This window comes from Microcebus murinus, chromosome 6 (assembly GCF_040939455.1).
Source record: "Microcebus murinus isolate Inina chromosome 6, M.murinus_Inina_mat1.0, whole genome shotgun sequence".
Lineage (NCBI taxonomy): Eukaryota > Metazoa > Chordata > Mammalia > Primates > Cheirogaleidae > Microcebus > Microcebus murinus.
In genome coordinates, this window is record NC_134109.1 from 23,842,557 (window position 1) to 23,867,113 (window position 24,557).

General features: G+C 43.6%; 1 protein-coding gene across 18 annotated transcripts in view; it reads right to left on the reverse strand.

The window, feature by feature from the left end:
- Positions 1–24,557, reverse strand: part of NRXN3 (neurexin 3) — a 1,566,790-nt gene that overhangs the window by 1,136,980 nt on the left and 405,253 nt on the right. The gene's annotated exons all lie outside the window — the stretch shown is intronic.

The window sequence follows — 24,557 nt, forward strand, 5'->3', positions numbered from 1 at the left end:
CAAGAATAAATGGAAAATTCAGAATATTATTTTATTTTTTAAATGTATGTATGTATTTATTTATTTTAAAGAAAAGGTTCTCACTCTGTCTCCCAGGCTAGATAGAGTGCAGTGGGGCAATCATAGCTCCCCTCAACCTCAAATTCCTGGGCTCAAGTGATCTGCCCACCTCCACCTCCCAAGTAGCAGAAACTACAGGCATGCAGCACCATGCCTAGCTAATTTTTAAATTTTCTACAGAGACATGCATCTGATTATATTGCCCAGGTTAGTCTCAAATTCCTGGCCCCAAGTGATCCTTTTGCTTTGGCCTCCCAAAGTACTGGGATTATAGGTGTGAGCCAGCACACCCAGCCAAAAAGATAATTTTAGAAGCAAGGCCATCATATGAAAAGGTGACAGTGACAGATGGCAGGACTCCTCAACCTTTTCCTGATGTCCAGTGGCTTTTGATTTCCCTAACATCTTGTAACTCCCAACTGGGGCACAGGATGGGCTCTATGAAGATAACAAGGAGCAGGTAAAAACTTCTGGCTTCCAGATGATGTTCCTCCCTTTATGATGGAATTCCTCCAGGAGATGATCTCAGTTGTAACAGCAATGGGTTTGAAGGTCAACTGTGTAAGTTTCCAAATTGACTGGTGCATTAGGGAGTCATACATAAAGTCACAGGAATAATCAGAGGGCAGAAAGAGAAGCAAAATTCCTACAGTTCTAATAATGTCATTTTCCTTGTTTAATCCATATAGAAGTCTCCTTTTACTTAGAGAATGAAATTGCTTTTTCTTCTTAGGCACCAAACCATTGACAAATGTTACTACCAGCACCCACAACTAAAGGGCAACCTTGAACAAAAGCAGTTAATTTCCCCAATTCTTGGTTTCCCTGCCATATAAAGAAGATAACATTACTCCTTGGATTGTTTGATGAGGATGAAATGAGACGACACAAATGCGCAGAACATGTGGAGGAAGCTCACGGAGGTTAGTTCTCCTGGGAGAACATTCTCTCCCGGCTATTTTCCAGGCCCTGATGCTCAGCGTATGCACTTCCAGAGTCAGCATTCACAGAATGCACAGTTTTCCAGAGGGACGGGGACTGCGCTGCATTTAATTCCAAAGCTGGCACGTCTATGCTGCCCTTCAACTGACTTTCCGGCACACTTCAGGCCTGAGTTCTGCGCTCACTGACTCAAGTCAGCACTGCCCATGTAGGTTTGCTGGGTGAGTATGTGTCAAGTGACAAAATTCTCCCCACTGGAGACCCAGAGCAAAGAGCCTCATCAAATGCACACCTTAGCCCACAGCTTTGGTTTGCACTTGATTGGCTGCTGAGTCGCTTTGTTTTTGCCACATGAAAGCAAAAGTGCATGAGCCACTCAGAAGTGACGGTCTAGGGAAGCTCATATGCGTGGAGTGTGCTGAGCTTGAAGTTTCCTGTCTTCTAATTTATATGTTGATAAACGGCTGCACCCAAACAAGGTACTAGCTAAGCCAGGAACACATTAACACTGACACGGGCCATATAACTTTCTGGGTGCTGACTGTAAAATGGTAGACTGAGAAGAAGGGGGACAGGCAGACAGAGGATGATACTAGATGATAGGTAATAGATAGATTATAGATAACTAGCAACAGATAATAGATGATAAATAGATGTAATTTTATATCCAGTTATAATGTGTACATATACTTTATATATATGTTTTTCTAACACAGACTTCTTAAAATTAAGGGGACAGTGATCTTCTGGTCTGAGCCCCGAAGAGACAGAGACCCAGCAAGGTGAAGGGTCACCTCAGGTCACAAAGGAGCCTCAGTAGGACCCAAGTCTTCCTCCTCCCCACTGGACCAGGCTCCCCGTCCCATTGGAACAGGGCAGATGAGCAAGGAAAGGATGGAAGAAGAGATCTGAAATTTCTTCAGAGATCAAGAAGCATTCTGTCTCCTTCTTAGGAGGTTCAACCTGGAGTTAGCAGTAATGCTGTCTGGGCCATCGGAATTCTAAGTGTCCATTCTGCAGGGCAGCACCTCCTGCAAAGCCAGCCCCAGCCATGGGAAGCCTGGCTCCAAGCTCCAGCCCTAACAACCGATGACACCGCCATTTAATGGCAAAGCTCACACATGAGACAGGGCCCTCAGGGCAACTCTGGCCCAAAGTGATGTGGGATGGCAATGTGCATTCTCTCCTGCTCCTACCAGCTCTTCTCTTTCGGTAGCCACTCAGTAGGGAACTGCTGTCAGCAATTTCCTTCCTCCAACAGCTGGGGGATGGTTTTCTGCAGTTAGCTGCCATTTGTTTCAATTATGTGTATTAATCATAGCCTTCATCCTGATGGTATTCTTTACAGAAAAAAAAAAAATATCAGAGCTTTTGTTTGTTAACCAAGCTGCTTCCTCACTCAGAACAGAATCTGGTAGTGGCAAGAGAAAGGGGAGATGATAGGTCAGAGGCTATTCCGGCTAGTACAGTGGTGGGTGAGTGGGTATGGGGACAGATAGCCCACTGAAAGATGATGGTGCCACTTGGGGACAGTTCCATTCTAACACTACAAATACACAGAGAACTCAACGTAACCTGTAATGATGTACAAATGCCACTCATGTTTTCATTACATATTAATTTCTTTATGTAAACATTATATTGCTATAATGTGCCAGGTTGCACACTTTTCCAGTGACCCCCAGTTGTATTTTATGTGAGAACAAAACCAAAGGGAATTAGGAATTATTTTAGGAGCAGAGTACATCACCCTTATCCATCTGTGCCTGCTTGGGCTTATCATGCACTCATTTTTTATTTAGCAAATATTTACAGCAGGCCAGCTCCGAAACAGGCAGCTAGCTGGCCATGTGCTGAATATTCGCTGGTGAACCAAGTTGCACAGGCCTTGTCCTCATCAATCTTGCAGTGTGGTGAGGGAGGCAGCCCTCAAACAAAGAAGCCTGCAGATGACATAACCCTGAGTTGTGTTAGGCTCTAAGGAGACAAGATCAGTGTGGTAGGAGAGAAAAGAGAAAGCAGAAGGAGCTAATTTACACGAAGGATTAGGGAAGACCTCCTGAGGAGGCAGAATTTAAACTAAAGCCTGCAAATGAGCATGATGGTGCCTCTGAGAGGGTGGGGAAAGAGAGACTGGCCAGGCAAGAAAAGAACTTGATGGGTCTGAAGGCTAATGGGGCACACGGATCAAGAGTAAGGAGAGAGCAACCTAAGATGAGGTTGCAGAGGCTGTCAAGTGCTGGATCTCTCTGGCCTTTGCAAACCTTGTCAAGGAGTTTGGACTTCAGCCTAAGAAAAATGGGAGCCATCAAAGTGCTTTAAGCTTGGAGAGACAGGGGTATGATTTGTGCTTTAAAGATATCATTCTGGCTGCTATGTAAATAATCCACTGGAGGAGCCAAGAGTGGAGCAGGGAGACTGTTGGTAGGCTTCTGCAAGTGTCCAAGTGATGAAAGATGGCAGCGTGGACTTGGATTGTGACAGTAGCGATGGAGACATGGGAGTGGACCTGAGTTTTAATCGAGGAGTAAAATCAACATCTGTTCATGCCTTTGAGCTTTTATTTTGCTTATTTATTACAAAGCAGCTATGAGAAGTTGCTCTGCCTATTCTGTAGGATTGCAGTCAGGACCAAGTGAGATACAAATGCAATGCTATAGAAGTTAGATACTATTATTGTTGAGGTGACATAACTGACATGATACTATTCACTTCCAGTAGGTTCAAAAACCTCAACCTGTAAGGGATGGCCAGTCTAACCTAGCCATGGACGTGGGAGAAGCATCCTTACATTTGTCAAGGTGCATCTGGCCAAGGTATTAATGGAAGTGGTTGCAGGGGTGCATCTCAGCTCTGTCTGGGCCCCACACCATTCCACGGGAGAAAACTGGGTGCTGAGAAGTCTTAGTCATGCCTTGAATCCCCTACGGATTTGCTAGTGCTGAGCCCCCAGCTAGTCTATTACCACTGTAGTGCCCTAAATTGCATCCTAAGGGCCCACAAGAGTTCTTTCACTACCTAATTTACTATTAGGGAGTGCCTTGGGCAAAATTGACCCAGAAAATTGCCATCTAGGTTGGCCCTGTATTCCTTAAGAATGCCCAGAAACTAAACAATGCCTTAAGAGATCAACAAACTTCAAGTGCATAATATGGTTCCGTGAGATGATACAGTTGTATGTGTATATGTAGCAAAACTATATTTGAAATGTGGAGTCCATGGAGAAATAATTAAACCTTTTAAGAGCCCAGAGATTTGAAATGGTTAATCTCTTTTGAAAAAAAAAAAAAAAAAAGTCCCTAAAATGTATTACATGCTTGGCCTGTTTTAGGAAACAGAGTATGTTAGGCATCATTTGCCTAATTAATACAAGTTTGATGGTAAAATATCATTCTGTTTCCGCTACTATTTTCTAGACTTCCTTGGATAAAGCATCTATCTTATGTAAAAAGGAAGCTCTTTAACTAGATCAGGGTTCACAAAGTCATCTTAGTGAAGAGCTAATGTTGTTTTGTTTTGCTTTGTTTTTTCAAATGTCCAATCCTTTCAGGCCAATGCACGCCCTACTACACAGAACTACCAGCTCAGGCCACACGGGACTCACCAAGTAAGCCTGAACACGCTGACCTGTTTGATACCCTGTTGAACAGGACCAGTCCACTGATCACGTACCTGGATGTCCCCACGTATGCAATTGCTATGACAGTGTTGAAACGCTTGATCGCAGTTTCCATATTTATATCCTCGTGGATGAGTAACAAACAGTTCTTGGATGACACTGATCTGCAGGGAACAATTTGAGTAGTCCTTTCTTGGAGGTCTCCAGGATTTCTGAGTGTGTTTCTCTGGTTTAAGATTATACCTGGTTCTCTTATGTTCTCTTGATGTTGTTGCTTGTGCCCTGAAAGATTCTGATCTCCTGAACTATTCTGTTAGGATTTCTTCCTGTGGCCTCCCTAGGGGCACTTCTGTCCCTTCTGCTGTCAGCCTGGCTCAGTGCATATTTGTCCATTGCTAATGTTCTCCATCAATTCTACTTTCTGTCTCTCGCCCAGGTCTTGACCCTCCTGCCTGGTATGAAAACTAAGCCCTAAGTCCTCTGGCTAAGCCAATTCCATTCCTATGGAAGAAAGCGCATGGGTTTACGCAACAATTTTCTCCTCTGGCTTAAAGTCTCTGCCCTCTTATCTCTGGCTAACATTAGATTCACAGTTGCCTTGGAAGTTCTGAAATTCTAACAGCTAGATAAAGGGCTCATTATTCTTACAGTTTCTTAAATAATGAATAAAATTCAGATAATGGGACAATTTCTGAACAGTCTGCTAAAGACTACAATCTAATTTTAAATTTTATCAAAATGATAAAACATTTAAAAATATTTCTCAATCCTGAGAGTGCTTCTTTCCTGAACCAATTACTCTTTCTTTTTAAGAGTGAAATAAAACTACTAAAACAGCATAAATACTGAATAAACATCAATTTTCTGTCTTCATATTATACCACCCTTAGACCTGGATAGGGAAAGGCAGAAAATCCACTTAAGAACTTAAAGCAATCAAGCAAATTAGAGGAGGAACAGGGCAAGATAGCAAGGGGGTTGATTAGCAACGCAGGCCTTTGGCCAAGGATTTGCTGTCCGTACAGCAAGGATTTGAACTGGTAGACTACAGAAATGAAATAATCTCTGGTTCCTGCCAGTTCTAACATTTCATGATTACAAGATATGTCACTAAAGTTCATTTCACTCTGAGGATCCATCCACAGGACATAATCACACGGGACAGAAACCAAGCAACAGCAACCAGACACTGTCATCTTAGCAGCCTGTTTTCCTTAGCTTCCTCACCTACCAGAGAACATTCTGCCAGAGGCCTACTCGAGTTTCCGCAGCTGAAAATCGGGATGGCTGCCAGAGAGAAAAACCTGCAGGAAGAGTTTCAGTATGCCGGAATGGGAATAAAGCATTATAAACAGAAGAGGAACAATGCAGAATAGCAAATCTTGTTTGAGTCACAGACTAGTTCAAAAATCTGAGCCCTGAAGAGTACAAGCAATTTTCCTAAAGTTAAACATTTGGCAAGTGGTGGGTTGAACCACTCCACCATATCACCTTATCCATACAAAATTCTGCATGTGTTTTCAAGAGACGTGGAAATGCCAGGGTAAAAATCTTTGCTACAAAACACAAACATCAGTCTCTATTTCAGCATAAATTATCCTTTCATAGGATTAAAAAACCACTGTATTCATTACTCATACTGTACCTTCTATAGATGTACATATACATTTTTCGTTTGTTTTTTAGTTCTTTCCTCATTAGCCATAGCTAGAAATGAGAACATAATTGAGATATCTATTCTCACTCCATTTGTAATACTTCTAAGATGCAAAGAACTAGGGAACTTGATCTCAGATCTTTCCAGACTTTAGACAGTCCACTAAATGATATTTCAAGAGAAGATGAGAGTTCTGTGAGGAACCAACCAAGAGGATCTAAGAAAAAAAGCTTATACTATGGCAACAACTTAGAGAAGGGCTTTTCTCACTCCATGTCCATCAGCAATGCTTTCTGGATCTCAATGTACCACGGTCTTGTGTCAAAAAAGAAAGCTGTTAGCCATCAAAATGCCCCTGCTTTCAAGTCAAAGAGTACACTGTGTCCCTTCTGCGTGCCAAGATTATATGATTATATAATGATACAATGAGAGGTAATGAGCAGATAGGTGTACTGGGTTTAAAAAATAAAAACAGAAACAAAAATAACCCAATCTTATCAACAACTCTAGGCCACTTGGCTGTGAGACTCTGTAAGTGGCTGGTAATATCAGTAAAGATCTAAAGATCTCTGAAGTCCTAAAGCCTGGGAGACTACGTTCTGGTGCCTAAGAATATTCAGTAAGAAATCAGAGTCCTAAGAAAGTGAGTAGAGACCGGTGGCTCTGAAGTTTTCCATGTAGTAGAAAGGAAAGAGTCCTGTCTGGAGTCTGGAAAATCTGACTTGGAATGAAGGTTCTGACACTTACATACTTGCATGATTGCAGGTAAACTGTTCAACTTCTCTTGAGTCTCTATTAAAATCTGCAAGATAAACATCAGCATCTAAGCCTGATCTGTCTCACAGGGCTGTCTCACCACCCAAATTTTAAAGAAAAATGTATTTGAAAGGGCTTTGTAACTTGCAACTCATTATGCAGATAATTGCTATTTTTAAAAAATATATGTACATACTTTCATGTATACCCATAAGTGGTTCAGAGAGGAGAAAAAAACAAGAGGGAGGGCAAGATGAAAGAGGGAAGTACAAACAGGGGAAGCTATAGAAGGGAGGAATGGGAGAAAAAGGAGGAAGAGAGAGAAACTCAGGCATGGAGATGAAGGAAGAAAAAGAAAGGAAGTAAAGAGAAATTGGTGCTGGTACAGTAACAAATAAATCCCCCCGGCATGACAGCCTTCTGCTGAAGCATTTCATTTTCCCACAACATAATGGTGTGTTATTGCCCATTATCTGTTCTGTCAGTGCCAGAGTCGATATTAAATGAGGGGCAGCTGCATTTAGCTGCCATTTTTCAGCTGTCTTCACGTTGCCATGGAGACCGGTTGTTTCTTGGTGAAGGTGCCAGGAAAGCCAGGGGGAGGGGTGGAGGGAGGGCGAATGCTGCGAGGGGTAGGGGAGTCAGGGTGGGAAGAGAGAGGAAGGCCAGGGGCCAGGGGCCAGGCGCTGTGACGAAGGAAAGGACAGCACGGAGCTGGTTTGTCATTGCTCAGCCTGCACCTGATACATCAGCCATTTCGAAAACACAATCTATGTTCCCGTGGCCCTATGCAGCCGGTTCCCCTCTGCCTTGCCTCTCGCCTCAGATCCTACAGGAGCTGAGTGGATGTGGGGCTTGGAGATCATCGCAGATTCCTTCCTTCAGCCCTGTCCATTTCTCCCCACCCGGTGCCAACCTTAGAGAACGGCTTTGCATCTCTGACTGTCCAGCATTCGGAATAGAAAAATCAGTTTCACAAAGGACATCGATACCTGGGCTCTGCCCAGTCCATATATTTTCTTTCTAGAACATACTGTTGTGTTTTTTTCACAGAATAATCATTTTTTAAACTTACACAGGGTTTTAGAAACTAGTAAGTGTCCCCCATCACAAATTTTAATACCAAACAGAGCCAGGCAGGTTACACCTAAGAGAAGGGGACCTGGCATGAGTGACTGGCACAGACCCTCAGTAATGGGCCTTGAGAGCCCCAAAAGGCTGATTCTTCACCCCAAAGGATAGCGGCCTTTGTGCCCTTGGAGGAACAGGAGCCTGGTGGGCCAGATTTTTCAACAGAATCCAGAAATTTATTTTGGGGGGTAAAATGATTTCTCTTTGAACAAATAATAAAAATACATCAATTACTGAATAAATTACCTCAGTTGACAAAGTTCCAATTTTTAAATGTGTTCACTCGACTTTTGAGAAATATTTCTGCACACTAGTTTCCTGGGCTGCCTGTTTGCAACTGGACTCAGTACAACATCATATTAATATGAAGTTCAGAAAGGAGCTTGACCAATCTCTTCACCTTCCCAAATATAACCTTCCCTTCCATAATCTCTCTTGCGTGCTCTTTGCTCTCTCCTATCTGTTACAGAGTGGAAGGCAAAGAGGGCTGTAAATTCACTTTCCCAAGGATCCCCCGATTCACTGGTACCACGTATGAATTTGTGTATGAGATAAACGTTTTCTGAGAGCTGTGAAAATTGTGTGACAGCTGTCAGGAGACCATACTGGTTTCCTGTAAGGCCAAGCCCTGTTACTGCCTGTGTCATGCCTTTTCCACTACAAACACCCCTTTCCTGGCTTTTAATTACCATTTACAAAAATAAGAAAAGTGGTCATTTATCAAACATTTACTAGGTGCCAAAAAGTACTTAACATGTCCTTTCTGATTGAATTCTCGTGAGAACTCTCACGGTCATGTATTATTGTTACCCCACTCAACAGATGAGAACGCTAAGAGTCAATAATGTGAAAAGTCACACAACTAGTACAAGTCCAGACCAGGAATCAAACTCATGTCTGTCAGACCCCAAAGCTCAAGTGTTTAACTGCTAAGTTAAACCATCTCCCTACAAAAAATGAGAGCTTCCCAGAGCCTAGTTTTATGATATCCTACTCATTTCCTTTTGGGTCCCAAACATTAAAGTAGTGTAACTACTTTGGCCAAGGCCTGGCTCACTGCACCACCCTCTTAAACAATAAGTTGAATTAGTAAAACCCGTCATTAGAATCCTGACTTTACTATCCTAAGTTTATTTTCATGTGGGCTACCTCCCTCATCTCCTCTCATTGAGGTTATCTCCTGACATCTGTCTCCCTCTTGTCCTTAACTACTTTCTCCTCTAAATTACAGCCTGAGATATCCTTCCCTGTGTAAATATGATCATGTCATTCTTCTTCATTAAGTCAGTCCAAGTCTCCAGCCACCATTTTCAGGATGAATCTCCATCCTAACTGAGCCATTCAAATTCTTCATGATTTGACTTCCCTTGGGATCCAGTCTGTGGTGTCCCCTGCAGCCTCCTCCCAGTCACTTCTTCCCAAAGCATCCCTAGTGCCTGTAGTACTGACCCAGCCACAGCTTCCCAAATATTGCAGATTGCCACCTGCCTCCCTATGGCCAGTCCTTCTCCTGGAATGTCTATCCTCCTCCCCCTTGCCTATCTGTGTCCTCCTCAGCCTGGGGCACTCAACTCTGCATCCTGGAACATTGTGGGTTGTCATTAAATTATTACTGAATAAATTACCCATCTCAGTTGACAAAGAAATAAGGTTATTTCTAAATCTGTACAGATGTCCCTCCCTGATATTAAATACAATGGATCAAGTGACAAGGGATCAATAAGAAGAGTTTCCTTGTCTGCACTATACCCTGTACCGGGTCATCCCAAACAATGTTTTCTTATCACCAAGCCCCAACTAATAAGGATTTAGTGAAGTATGTACATACATACACATATAAATGAGTGAATCTATTTATATAAAAAACAGGAAAGACAAATATTTTAATGCACAGTGACATTTGGGATATATTGGTTCTAGAGAGTGGCTTTGGATGTCAACCATGGACATATGTCTCTCATTTGGCTCCCCAAAATCATTTTACCCCCCAAAATAAAGCAGGTATTGAGGTCAGGGTGTCCAGAATACAACTGACACCTCTCTCCTCTGTCCAAGTATCCCTAAGTGGGTGTGAAGTTGTGACATTTCGGGCTGACATCAATGACTCCATTGTGTCCTCTGATGTCAGTGGATAGCATGTGACCCTTGTCCCAGACCCACACAGACTAGAACTACTACAATCTCCACCAAGACCCTCATGATCCAACTTCTGTCCCATGTCTCTGATTCTTATTATACTTCAACATTTTTCTCTTAGCAAAGGGCCATTTTCCTCCTATCTCTATTGTTCATTCAAAAAACTTAGTATTTTCCCACATCATTTAGACAGTAACCAATTTCTCAAGCTTCTCTTAATAGTCACACTCCTCTTGCTTTACAGTGCCCACAAGAGCACTTGGGAATGTGCGTCAGTCAGCTCCTTTACTCCGGCTCTTTACTCCTTTACTCTGTCTCTAGTGGCAGAGGGGCTCGGTGGATATTTGAGAATGTGAGTACGAGGGATAGATTGCCATTTTCTTAAATAAATACAAACCATGGGTTTAAATGGAGAATAGCAACCTATCATGCTTCCCTTAATTATCAGAATGGGGCCATCCAGTTTCACTCTAATAATAAATCTGATAGGGATAAAACTGATCTGAAAGCTCTCCACAATAAGATCACTAAGAGTGAACACTCTGCCTTCTACACCTTTGTATCCTTGGTCTCTGGCACAGTGCCTGGCACACAGCAGCTGTGTGATAATAGGATTGACCTAAAAAAGGGACTATGGGAACTTCCAGGTTCCTCATGGCTGGATCAATGATGATGGAGGGGGCAGAGCTGAAAGAGGCAAGATCATCATCTCAGGCAGTGGGCCACAGCCCAGGTCTGTCTAAAGACAGAGTTGTCCTGCCTGAGTTCTTACTTTGGTCCCTTAGGATAAATACAGAAGCCAGCTCAAAAGAGGCTGGCCAAAAAAAAGATGGTATGCTTTCCAAGGAAGCTCAGGAGAAAATAAATTCATATTCTAAGAGTCATCTCTGGACCCTCAAACTACTGATCTTCTTGTGATAAAATCATGCCACTGGAGTGAGTGAATCATATTAATAGAGATAGCATTGAGTGCTGCAAGTTGTAGGGAAAGCAGTGTTCTCCCAAGGTTGAGATGGAACATGTACATATACACGCTCTTACTCTCTTTCTACACCTCTAAAACCTATCAAAGTCTTCTCACAGAATCTTACAACAGCCTTATATCCAAAAGACAACGAGGGCTATGATCATAAAAATTATAGGTATGCAACGAGGATCTCAGGTAATTCATCCTAGGAAGACAGGGAGCAGGAAAATGAAGATGACCTAACACAATGAAAGGTGAAGGAAAATGTTTCTCCCTTAATATATAAAAATACCTAATTTCTGTTGAGACACTTAAGGTAAACACATTACTTGAAAGCAATCATTGTACTTGTTTATCCCCCAATAAGGGCTTACTCCATTCATGAGAAAGGACATATTTTGTCTTTGCAATAGGGAGTGCATGGTGTTTGTCAACAACACACTGTCAAGTGCTAAACAAGAAATGCCCCTTGAGTTGTCTGTCTCCTGGGAAAAGAAAGCCCTGGCTTCACCAGGGCCTGTAGCATTAAAATAGTAGTGCATTTCAGTTCAAAGAATACTTATTGATCGCCTAGGACACTGTGCTGGGCTCCAGGAATACGGATCTGAGTAAGAGACGCCTGTTCTCTTAAGAAGTTCACAGCAGTGGAGTGACAGTGTCTATTTAATGTGCTCTCAGATAACAGAGCAGGTAAATTCACCAAAACTAAGGAAGGGGCCAAAGATAGGCAGGGGAAGGTTTTCTGAATCATAAAACAGCTGGGCTACTCTAGGAGAATGAGTAAGAGTTGGCCAGGAGAAAAAGATGGAAAAAGCTTCCTGGCAAAGATAATAGCAGGTTTAAAGAACACTTAAGTTAGTATCTCCTAACTAAAATATGTCAGATGGGGGCGTGATCTTGTCATAGGACCACAAAGAAATAATAGGGGAAAGTATAAGTCAAGAGATATATTGAAGACAGCTTGTACTTATAGCACAAATCCATTATTAAGGAGTTAATGTGTAAAGCTCTAGAAATATGTAGTTATTGCCATAAAGGGGAAACATTCCTTTGATTTTTCCAGTTTGAAAAAGTTCAGCTTTTCTGCTAGTCTTATATACATGTCCATCTTGATGGTTTTCCACTTTCTTCATTCTCCACTTCCTCCTAATTTTGTACTGCTTAAAAGAGCCATTATCTATTCTCCTGCACACATGTGGTCATTCTGCTGTTAAATAATTAAAAACACATAGACATATATGCATACACATTCACACCCTTGTAGTCCCATGAAGACTTAAAGACTCCCTATGTTGAACTTGGTGATTATTTTATTACTTGAAAGAATCTGAATGCAGCAATCGTCATCTAAAAAGCAGTTCCAATGTTTAGATGTAGACGTTTTGTACACCAATGAAAACTGAAGCTTTTCCCAACTTGTTAAATACAGTTTACTATTACACCACTTAACATGTGTGAAATGGGATTCTGGTGTTTGTTTTATTTTTTTTTAATTCCAACAAATGTAGATGTTCAAATATAGCACTTTTGGCTTGTGCTTGTAAAGAGTGTGAAATGAGTAAAGATTTGATAGAAAAATACCCAGAGATGGCACCTCCCATATTTTTTTATGACCATGTGCAATAAAGCTCCTTGCCCAACAGCATTTTTATATGACATTAAATTCCAAGATCTCACAGGGTTAGTTTTGATCTGACCTGAATGTCAAATTCAAGGCCAGAGACCCAATATATATTATTCACTTAGATTTTTTTTTCCCCTCTGAATTTCTTTTAACATTCCAACGCTCAAATAGAATTTCTTCCTGCTCCTTTTATAGGGTACAGTCATTTACTTCCAACAGAATCTGTGTGTTAGAGTTCAGCATTTCCCTCTGAGCTCCAGGGAAGTGCTTTAACTTATACAATTAGATGTCAGGATACTAATGACTCCTTGTTCTTGAAGAATGGGGACTGTGACATCAAAGGTGACTTGTCTCATCAAAATACAGCAGGCTTCCTCTTGGGCCTGAGGGAGGATTATGACTTAAACTCAAAAGGAACAAAGATGACTCCAAGTCAACTTGTGGAGTGGAGGTGAAGAGGTAGTGGAGAAAAAAAATCAAAATCCTTTGCCTTGTACTATATTTCTTTGGAATCATGCCTTTAGGAAAATGCTCTGAGAAAACTCTTTGAATGTGACTCCTGTGGGGTAAGCTCCTGACCATGTGATGATTTCTGAATCTGGTTTGAATACCCTTTGAGACTGTATGGAGAGTCAAGACTCAGCATTCTGCCTGTGATCTGTCATACACCCGTATTATAAGCATGTTATTGAAACAGTGCTTTCAATACTTTGAACAGGGGTCTCTATTGCTATCATTCATAACTGGACTACTAAGGGCGTTCTTATGAATTTCTAAGCAGTTTGGATGGTAAGAGGGTTTCTTTTGGAGATCCCTATGGGTGTCTTGCCATTTTGCCTAATCAATGTCTTTACTCCTACAGACTCAGATTCCTCTCCCATAAAACAAACAAACAGAATGAAGAGGATGTCTAAAATCCTTTCCAGGGCCAAACAAGCAGCTATGTTAGAAATCAGCTAGTTCTCACTTTTCCCACTTACAATCAAAAGGAGAATGGATCTCAGAAATGTTAAAGAGGACTTTGCTTTAACTTAACACTAAATGTCCTATTTCTCACCACACAGTGGTTGGTGCTCAATGGTAGCCCTTGACTAGGGGGTTCCATATTCATGCTCTTCTTGGATTATTTCTCTATGAAATGATATCATAATCATTTAAGGATATTTCTGTGTCCCTATTGTCATCTCTGCACAAAAATAAGTGGATAACCGGTATTTGCAAGTCCACACACACACAAAAATGGCAAAGACAGCAGAAGAGGAAAGAGAAAGTCTTGAATCCAAATTCTTATTTTTGTAGCTGTGATTGACAGTGCCAAAAAATTTATTTCTAATGACTCCATCTAGTCTATGAAGGTCACCCGTTTTAGCTCATGGGGCCAGTCTAGGTGCCCTTGACACATGAGGCTGGCCATGCAAAGTCAAATGGGACCCAGCAGGCAGGGAGAGAACTCTTGTCCTAGTGATGCTGATTGGTATTAATCACAGCCCACATTCACAAAGAGGGAAGCAGGAAAATGAACATGTGTAAGGCAACAGCAGCTATTATCATAATTCCTAATTATGACTGTTTAGAGGTCTCTCAAGAAATATAATTAAGTTTAACATGCCAAGTGATAAAGAAAAAAATATTAATCCATCTTCTGTCCTTTCCTGCCACCCGCCAATAACTCCTCTCTTCCCTGAATTCTCAGTAAGATCCCCTGCACTTGCTGTGCTTCCTCACAAGGGACACTGTGGAAGGGAACGTAAATGCCTCAGAGAACGAGGCGGTCAGCTGGGACCCCCATGGCAGCTGCGGACAGCTCAGGGTTTCGGTTAAAGGGCTCTTGATTGCAAACTTCAAGAATGAAAAAAAAAATCAAAGCCCAATGAATAAAAAAATGAGGGTCCTTATAGAGTAAGCACACAGGCCCTTCAATGCCATGAAAACACACTGGGAAGGAGGAGAGTAACAGGGGGCAATGCAGGAAGCCCTGGGAAATCCTAGGGAAAGGGGAATGGGCTCTGAAACCCAGGTGATGGGAACCTGGGAGAAGAATGCTTGACTTGAAGGTAGATTTCCTTGGAATTAAAATTTTATAAAAAAAAAAAAAAAGCTAATATGAAAAAGCAAACCAAACATTCTATCAGGGACAAGCCACCGCATCCTCTATGAATTCAAAAAGAAACTTATTTTCTGAAGGTGATAGAAGCAGGAGTGATTTCTGTAGAATTAATCACCATGAGTGTTTGAAAGGAGGAAGACAGAGACCTTGAGTCTTCTCGTGAGACACAGGTCAGCACCCATCTCAGATGACGTCAGTGGATGCATCCAAAACAGCACATCTTAAGCCCATGGCCATCCAAGAATGCCAACCAAGGCAGGCAAAGGTAACTCCAAAGTGACAGCATTGTCCTAACCTTCTGAATGACCAGATTTTCAAAGGTTGAATCTTTATCTTTGAGGAGACATTAAAGGAAGGAAGGATTTAACTGAGCACATTATGAACCCAGAGGGAAGGGAGAATAAATAGAGTAAAACTTTTTACCTGTTGTATCTACTTTGATTGGTAGAATGGACCAAGATGGCAGAATATGAGGGTGCCAAAGAAGTCTGTTTTCAAAGTATCAATACTTTTGGGGCTATAGAAAGATGAGAAATGTGCATGAAGGACCACGCTCTTAAGCTAGCCATCACGGGAAATTTACTGCCCTAAAGAAGCCCTATGTTTCACACAAAGTTGCCATATGACCCAAAAGAATGGCTGAGAACTTTGGTTGAGAACTTCAGAAAGTGAGGTCATCTCAGATGGACTTTTTAAAACTTAGGAACCCACCAAAAGGTTTCTGTTAGCCTTTCTTCTACTCTTTGATGTTACGGAAATAGTGTGTTTGAAGGTTGTCTCTAAGGATGGAGATTTCACTAAAATAAAATTCAGCTAAAAGGCTGCATTCAGATTTTCTTCTAGAGGTGAACACGCAGTTCCTAGACACATGGAGGCAAATGCCAGAGGCCAGATAAAGACGATGGAACCGGAACGAGGGCAGTGAAGTAGACATGGAGGGGAAGAGTCAGTCTGGAGAGGTGTTTGAGGAGGAGAATTGAGCAACCCAGTGACAGATAAGAGGGGGAGATGGAATGAGCAGGAGGAAAAAGTCTAGGTAATTACCAAGTGATGGAGTAGATGGAAATGTTCTTGACATTTCCATTCATCTCTGCTCTTCCGATGAGACACAGAGAAGTGGAACAGAGAATAAATTCAGGTTTGGATGTGTGCTGTTCCAGGTATTTGTGGGACAAATAGGTAGAGATGTCTCAAAGAAAGCTGGAAACACAGGTCTAGAGCCCTGGAGAGTGACCTGGGATTTCAATTTGGGTTTGATGCTCATTAGCATTAGCTGGTAGTTGAGATTGTCCAGGAAGAGGATGTTAGGAAAAGAAAAAGGGGCCAAGGAGGGAACCTTCAGGAGCATAAGGATGTGGTAAGCAACCAAAGGAAGTAAATCTTTAAAGGGGAATGAAGGAAGAGGGCAAGCAGGTGACACAGACGCCAAAGGACAAGAAAGTACATCTACATCTAGGGAGGTGTGGTTTTATAATAAGACTTCCCAACTCTGGAAGCAGGTGTGAACATTGAGTACAGTATTAAGTGGGGGGAGAGGGAGTCACCAAAGGACAAGGAATATGCATTTTTTACTTTATTACAGTATTGTAATAGGGAAAGTTGTCTGAGTGAAATATAAATACCTGTAAGTTGGGGCTTTTTTAGCACCAGCTGGTAGGAGCCACCTGTTCTCTCAAAAGTCCCAGCTACCTTCTCCTATTTGTGCTACTGTGTAACAACCAACATCAATCCACGATAAAACTGGGTAATAAGTAAATCTGTCCCCTGGTCCCCTGGTACACCCATCCTCTCTATGTGGCACTCTCTTTCTTATCCCTAAAGTACACTTGACTGAAGCTAGTTTAAGGTGGTACTTTATCCATATGTGTGCTGAGGAAGAGTGCCATGACTTGTAGTGCAATGAAGTACTTCCAGAAATTTCTTAAGTCACTTCATTTCATCCACCACCTGTCCCAGCCTGTAGGGACAGCTGGTGGCACTCCACCTTCCCCACAACAGTCAGCAAGCTTCTCCTCAGGGGATCTCATTCCCTGTTCCTTGTTATTCCTTTCCTTCCTGTCCATTTTCTTTCCTGTCCCAGAAAATACCTCACAATTGCCACTGGCACCTCTGGCACTTTGGCTCATGAGGGCCTTCCAAAGCTAAAGAGATTTTTTTTTATAGAGAACGATCTGATTAAATGTTGGACCATAGGGAGCAAAAGTCAGCGGGATTGGGTGAATGGCTAAAACGGAATTTGATGGTGTCAGGGTAGGGATGGGGGGTGGCTGGGGAGGCACAGAATGAAAGAGGGACCAATGGTGACTCTGAAGCTTGGGAGGCGAGGCGTGTGCAGGCAAAGGGCGTGAGTGGGTTTTGTAGAACTACCTGCCAAGTGCTTACTTGTAGGTGAACTGTCACTAGAAGGCACCAGATTGTTATGTGTTAACTATATACTGAGAAATAAGACTAAATTTCTATTATGAAGTAAGAAAGGTAATTCAAGCTCCTCATTTTCAAAGGGAGAAACACAACATGCTATAAAACGGAATCATTTAAACCCTCAATAGCTTTGCCAGCATAAGGTGCATTCCAAACGTCTGGAGATAGAAAGCTGCTGTGTTTTCATAAAACCCCTCTTCAATGCCAGGACATGTCTTATTCCCTCCCCACCTCCCACCCCCATTCTCTTCCCATAAGTTAAACAGTTGGAAGGGAAAGTAGGAGGAGGGAAGTTGTGCTGTTCAAATTGGGAATTCTTGTCCCAAAGGGTGAGGGGAGCTGACATACCAAATTTACCCTTGGTCCTGCTTCATAGATTTTGCATTCTCTTCCGGAAGTAGAAGGCATGATGCATATCTCTTCAATCCGCTATGCTCTTCAGCCTCTCTATAAATTATCCTCTTGTATCATTGCTCATTGTGAAGGGTAAGAGTCGGGGTAAGGGATCCCTGCTAAGAACTCTCTGCCTGTGCCCAAGATCAACAATGCACATATGACCTCCAGCTCTTTTGTTGCAACTAGAGCCTAAAATCCTAACCTTCCTGGAGTGAGCTCTGCCTAGATCCACCTTCCAGTTTACTTGAAAAATTACTAAAAGACTGCACCACAATAACACATTCTGCAAACATCCCGAGTCCCAGAGATGGCAAGTACCCCAGACTGCCTTGCTCCTCTGCAAACCTTAGCCAATTACTAAAATTTTGGCTCCTTCTGCTACAACTGCATATAACCCTCTCTTCAAAGCCAAATGTTAAAAAGCCTCATCCATATTAACCACCTCCCTTTGGGAAGTGTTAATTGGAAAACCACATAATGATATCTGTTTGCTAGAGACAACATCTAACCAAGATGGAAATGACACAGCAAATGTGGGACTGTGCGAGCAGACCCTAGGTGCCTTAGCTACCCCAAAGTATGGACACTGGACCTCAGAAAAAGCAGGCGCACCCCAGCTTTGCATCTGGGTACTGTGTTATGCTGGACAAAACAGAACCTCTCTGTGCTGCAGACCTGCCCCTAGAAATAGGAAGAATTATGCATCCACTCTCTGCATAATCTCAAATCAGTTTTGCAGAAAGGAGTCCCTGAGCCCTGTCGATGCTCCGTGTCCCAGGAACCCTTGTTCACACGGCAGCCACACCACCAAGCCCACAGCAGTCTCGCTGGGGGGTTGCTGTGCATGCTGCTGCAGTCTAGCCACTAGAGGGCAACAGAGTCACACACACGCCTCCGACTCTGCTTCTGTCACCTGAAAGAGGAGTAAATTGTATACAAATACACTGCCATGTTCCTAAAATTGAAGGCCATGGTAATTATCCCATGAAAATGAGAAATTCAGGGTCTGCTACTTTGTAAGGTTGTCCATGCTCTGCTTTATCTTGTCAACTTGTCTCTTCCAGTTGGCCCACTGCTGTGAACCAGTGACCTTTTGAGTTCTGCATCTTCAAGGGTGAGTTTTAAAGTCCTCCTGCATCTAATTCTACTCAAGCTGGAAGTTGTAATCCACCGCCCATGTCTTTCTGAGCCAGCCACAGTCTGTAGAGAGAGATGAACCGAGGTTGTCACGTGTATCCGCTTGGACCACAGACACACTTGTGGCTCCTTGAAAGTACTCAGAAAGATGGGAAAATAGAGAGTTCGGTTGTGTGTGTGTGTGGGGGGGGGGGGTGATGAGGGGAGGCTTCCCTGAACAAAATGGAAAGAAGGAGAGCCATTGCCAACCAATACTCTCAAAATTAGAAAGGCACTTGGAGAGCTCTAGTCCAATGCCCCCATTCCACAGGCAGAGAAACTAAGGCCCAGAGAGTTTTGATTGCTGTCGAAGGCCACACTATGTAATAGCAGAGCCAGGTCTAGGCCTGAGGTCTCCTAAGTCCCTTGAATATTCGTTCCTATACCCCATGGAGCTTCCAGGGGGCTCTTTGTGGGACACAAGATGGGGATGGAGATAGAAACTAGAAAAAAGAGAAAAGAATAGTGATTTTACTATGTCCTGTGCAATCAGGTTCAGATGTCCAAAACGAAGTAGCAAAGGTCTTTTGGTCATGAGAAAAGTGTTAGGCAGTGACCCCTGGAGGAAGGTTTGTGGCTATAATCCCTATTAGCCAATAAATACAGAGACTCAAGCAAAGCAAGGTGGCCTTAATTTAGAGCCCCGTACTCAAACCAGGGATTTAGAGACAGGGATTCTTCAGTTTTTGTAATCACATGTAGTACTAGAGGATAAATTTAACATAATATGACTTCTCTCTCCCTGGAAGATATAGGATCTTATCTTCAATTATAGGATAAAAAGATTTATTTCCTCTTAAAGGAATTTCAGTGAATAGTTTGGAGAGACATTTTATTTTATTTCTTTCAGGATTTCAACATATGTATTTTGAAGAGACACAAACATTCAGTTGATAAAGTGGAGCAGTGATAAAAGCTAACAATTATTTAGGGAGCTCATCAATGACATATTTTTGAAGTCAGACCACTATGCTCACCTTTCCCTTGGCCCTATCAAGCCAATCCTGCATATTTTACGGCTTCTTCAGACCACCTCCCTCCCCACAAAATCTTCTTCAGCAAAGGACTGGCCCGTGTCAGATGGCGGTCAAGACGCTGCCTGCACTATCTTTTTTAACTTTTCAGAGTAGGGGGAAAAAAAGGTAAGAGGATGTTCCCAAGACATTCTGCCTGGTGATCTGGAACCCTGGGGCTGTCTCAGCCTTCTTTCCACTACCCGATATCAAATGACAGTGAAAAATTTTGCAGCTCCCTCATTGCTTTTTGATCTTCTGTGGCCATCGCTTGGGCTATCATCTCTTCATTTTCCTTAATTAATTATTCTGTTTAGACTGTGCCCTCAGAGCCCTGGTGGTGGGGGGGAGGATACAACTTTATTAATGAAGTTATTATGTTACATCTAAAGGCAATGATGATGCAAGGAAGTGCATAAAGGACGTTTGAGCAACTGGATAAGAAACCGTGTGTCTTCTCACCTCACTTTAATGATTCCCAGGTGTCTCTCTGGCTGTTTTCTTCTGTGCCACCTGTCGAGGTCCCTTACATCTCTCTCTTTGGCTCTTTTAAGACGATAATGTACAGAACTCTAATAGTTCAGCAAATTGGTGTTGTCAGGGGCAGAGTAATGATGGTTTACTTTTATTAGTGGCATAAGAATTAGTAATAACACATTTGTATAGTACTTTTATGAAAGTGCTTTCATATCTATTATCTCATGGAATTCTCGAGACAAGCCTGAGTGGTACTAACAGCTCCATTTTACAGATGGGGAAATCACAGGGCAGAGAATTGACTACTGCCTCCCCGAGACCACAGGGCTGATGGGGTGTAGCGCCAGGGCTCTGCCCTCCCGACCCTTCAAGGGACTCACTTGCCATGAGATCAAGCTGTTCATCTCCCTCCACTAACAGCCTGAATAGCAAAGAGAGCTGGGAAGAAAAGCAGCAGACAGATGGAATCTTAAATTTCATTTTGGGTTTAGGTTTGTACCTGGAGAGATGCATTGTGGCAGTAACCCCCAGGGCAGTGATATAAGGAAGAGAGAAGAAAGCAGAGAGCAATTAGCACTGCAAGACTTTAAACCAGGATTTCTCAACCTTGGCACTACTGACATTTGGGGCCAAATAATTCTTTGTCGTGGCGCTGTCCTGTGCATCCTAGGATGTCTAGCAGCATCCCTGGTCTCTACCCACTAGATGTCAGTAGCACTTCCCACCCATCCCTACTGTGACAAGCAAAAATAGCTGCAGCAATTGCCAATTGTTCCCTTGGGAGCAAAATTGCTCTTGGCTTAACCTACAATATTATGTTATTTAGCCTGTATCTGTCTGTCTGTCTGTCTGTCTGTCTCTCTCTCTCTCTCTCTCTCTCTTGCCACCCTGTCTTCCAGGAAGGATTTCCCAAGCTTTTCATCCTCAACCAAGATCGCCAAAAGTCCATTTATCTTTTGAATCTGGACATTGACTCTATCTTTTCCCAGATGTACCATTTTGGGAGAGTATCTTATCTCTTTGAGCCTCAGTTTCCTCATTTGTCAAATGTAAACCATACCACCCACCTTTCAGGTTTTTATGAGGATCAAACAAGATAATGTATATAGAAGCTGAGCAAAGGATCTGGGTCAAAGAAAATATCCAATAGCACAGAGCCAGTAGGATGTTGGAGGAAAGAAAGGCTTCGGGCTAATGGCAGCTTGCTTAGGATGGTCCCTCTTGAGGCCAGGATTGCTTCCACCACAACCCCCAACCCACCTTCCTCCAAAGCACTGCCCAGGCCCCCACTCAGCACCCCAGAAGAAGTACTGTGTGCCTGGGGGCAAAGGTGACCTCACTTCTATGAGTGCACAGGACTGCACTAGCCCAATAATAAGCTCTGCCTCTCTTCAAATGGCAGAGCAGAAGTTGTCATCAAGTGCTGGAACATTTTTCCTTGGGTATTCAACCCTGTGACCTGCCCTAAAGCTTCACATTCCAATGACTTTCTGGGTCATATGAGGTTCTGTAAGATCTGATCACTGCTGCTCTTAACACTTTGTATCATAGACCACGTTCCTCCTGATTTACTGATCTCCTTTCTCTTCCTGGACCCCCCACACTTGTCCTGACTCAGGGCTTTGCCCCGACAGTTGCCTCTGCCTGGAACAGCTTTCTCCCAGAACTTCTCACGGCCACCTCCTTTGCTTCACCAAGGTCTTGGCTAAGTTGTCACCTCTTTACAGAGGTCATCCCTGACCACCAAACCAAAGGAGCCTCAATCTCTAGCCATCCTTTATCTCATTAGCCTCTTTCATTTTCTTCTTCACTCTCTTGTTTTTTGCCTGTTACCTATTATCTCCCTTTATAATGTCAGTTTCATAAGACCAGGGACTTTGTTCTGTTTACCAGCAGCCTACACACTTAGAACAGTGTCAGACCTGAAATAAACAGCCCAGATTATTTGACTAACTGAATAACCTCCCCAAAGGTGTGGCATTATTCCATGGCCCCTGACACTGGCGGACAGTAAGTACTCAATGACTATTTATTGAATTGACCTAGAGTATTCACTGAGCCCCAACTGCAATCCCTGGAAGCTACTAAGCCTTAGAAGACTTTTCTTGCCAGGCTAGTTTGTCCTTGAACAGGTGTCTTCTTAAAAGAGAAAAAGGCAGAGTGCACAGTGTCCCCTTGAATTCCTCCATCCTTCAGAGCTAAAATTGCCACTGACACAAAGGGGCTGGATGGGAAGATTGAGAGTGGACTCCTGGCCCAATTATGAACCTAGAACTGTATTTAGGAAGGACCACTGAGGAGGTCTGTATCATTAAAAGAGTTAACCCATTGGTTACCCTGGAAACTATTCCAGTCCTCAACAGTAGTATTGACAGTCATTTGCCATGACCTGGTCAGGTGGTCCTAAGGTCCAGACCCTCATTTTCAAGCTTCATTGCCTACACCATCTGCTCCCAAGAGATCCCCATTTAGGAACAGAGGTCAGAACTGCAGTGGCATCTGGTGGATTTAGGGGTTGGGAACAGAAATGACAATGCAGACCCTGCCATCCAGTCACCACCACCTAGACCCTGCGCTGTGATCCAGCTGGCTGCACAAGGCCTACAGAACCCCTTGGGGACCTTGTCCTTCAGACGGCTGGCAGGCGACTCGGGCTTGCTGAGGAGGCACGCCCTCAACGCCGGGACTGCTGCTTCCACATTTAGACTGCATCGCATTACCTCACTGCCAGCCAATCGGCGCCTCCCGGGCTCAGCACACATTCTCCCCTTTGCCACAGACATTGCCTCATGTCACTCTCTGCCCCTGGAGCATGCAGCTTGTTGTGTGCTGAGGGCCTGCTCAGGTGGGATAACCTACGGAGGCACGGGGAGGAGCCATGGGCACCAGCAGCCCCTTCCCTCCAGGCATGTACCATGCACAAGAGTCTGGCATCACAGGAATGCAACATTCTATGTGCCTGGGCCCCTCTCAGTGAAGGAGGGCAGGCACTAAGAACACCCTTAGAAGAAGCCAAACCCTAAATGACCCTCAGAGCACCGGGTACCCCAGCTGGCAAGATCTGTGGTCTCTAAAGACTCCTTAAGCCAGGCCCCTGCCAGGCCTGTGCCGGGTGAGGACGAAGGGTTCCCCACCCCCTGCCTCAGTCCCTGGCCAGCTCCCGCCCAAGACTGAATGACAGCCACTGGCACCTCCGCTGACAAAACAGAAGAGCAGAGACTAGTATTTAGGCAACTCAGAGGGAGCCTTATGACCAGGGCACACCCAAGTTGTTAAAGCGAAGGCCAAGACCCCACTTGGGTCTCCGGAGAAGCACCTGCAAGGTATCACAAGGCTGGACATCCACGTGGCCACCGGCTGCTCAGCTGTGGTTGGGGGAACTGACTCTGAGGGACAGAGCCCAGCGAGAGAGCCGCCCCGCCTCTGGGCCTCAGGTGGCTCCGCGGCTTCTCACAAGGCCTCCACGCTCATTCTAGCAGGAGACTTTCAGAGAAGGGTATTTTATCTTCATGCGGTCTCACTTCAAAGAGTTTTTCCTCCAGGTAGAACTAGAGATGTTAATACATCTTTAAATAGAGAAGTGGGGGTGGGTAGGGGACAGGGCGGGGAAAGCATTATAAATCTTCGCAGGATGTTCAATATTTTACACAAACACAGCTATCCAGCAGCAATAATGGCTCCACAGATGTGCCGCGTGCGTGTATTGTTAATAGCTTTCCATGCACCGAGGAGGAAAGTGTGGTCAGGGAACACGGAGGAGAAATACTAATGAGGTGCAGAAGCAGATGATTCGAGAGGCCCTGCATCTAGTGCCTGTGGGCACAAACAAGGGGCAGGGGCGCTTCTTGCCCATGACGTCAGACCTCAGCCTCCCAGGGTTTTCCACCGTGCGAGTCAAGAGAGCTTCTCCAGCAGATGATCACATGGGTCCTGCTATAGATTAACTGCTGTGACTCCATCAGCCCGTCTCTGGGTAGAGGGATTCTGTGTTCAGATGTCATCTCGTTATCTAGTCCCTAGTTGTCACACACAATACCCAGCAGGGGGGTATTGTAAACACATCCATCAGAAAACC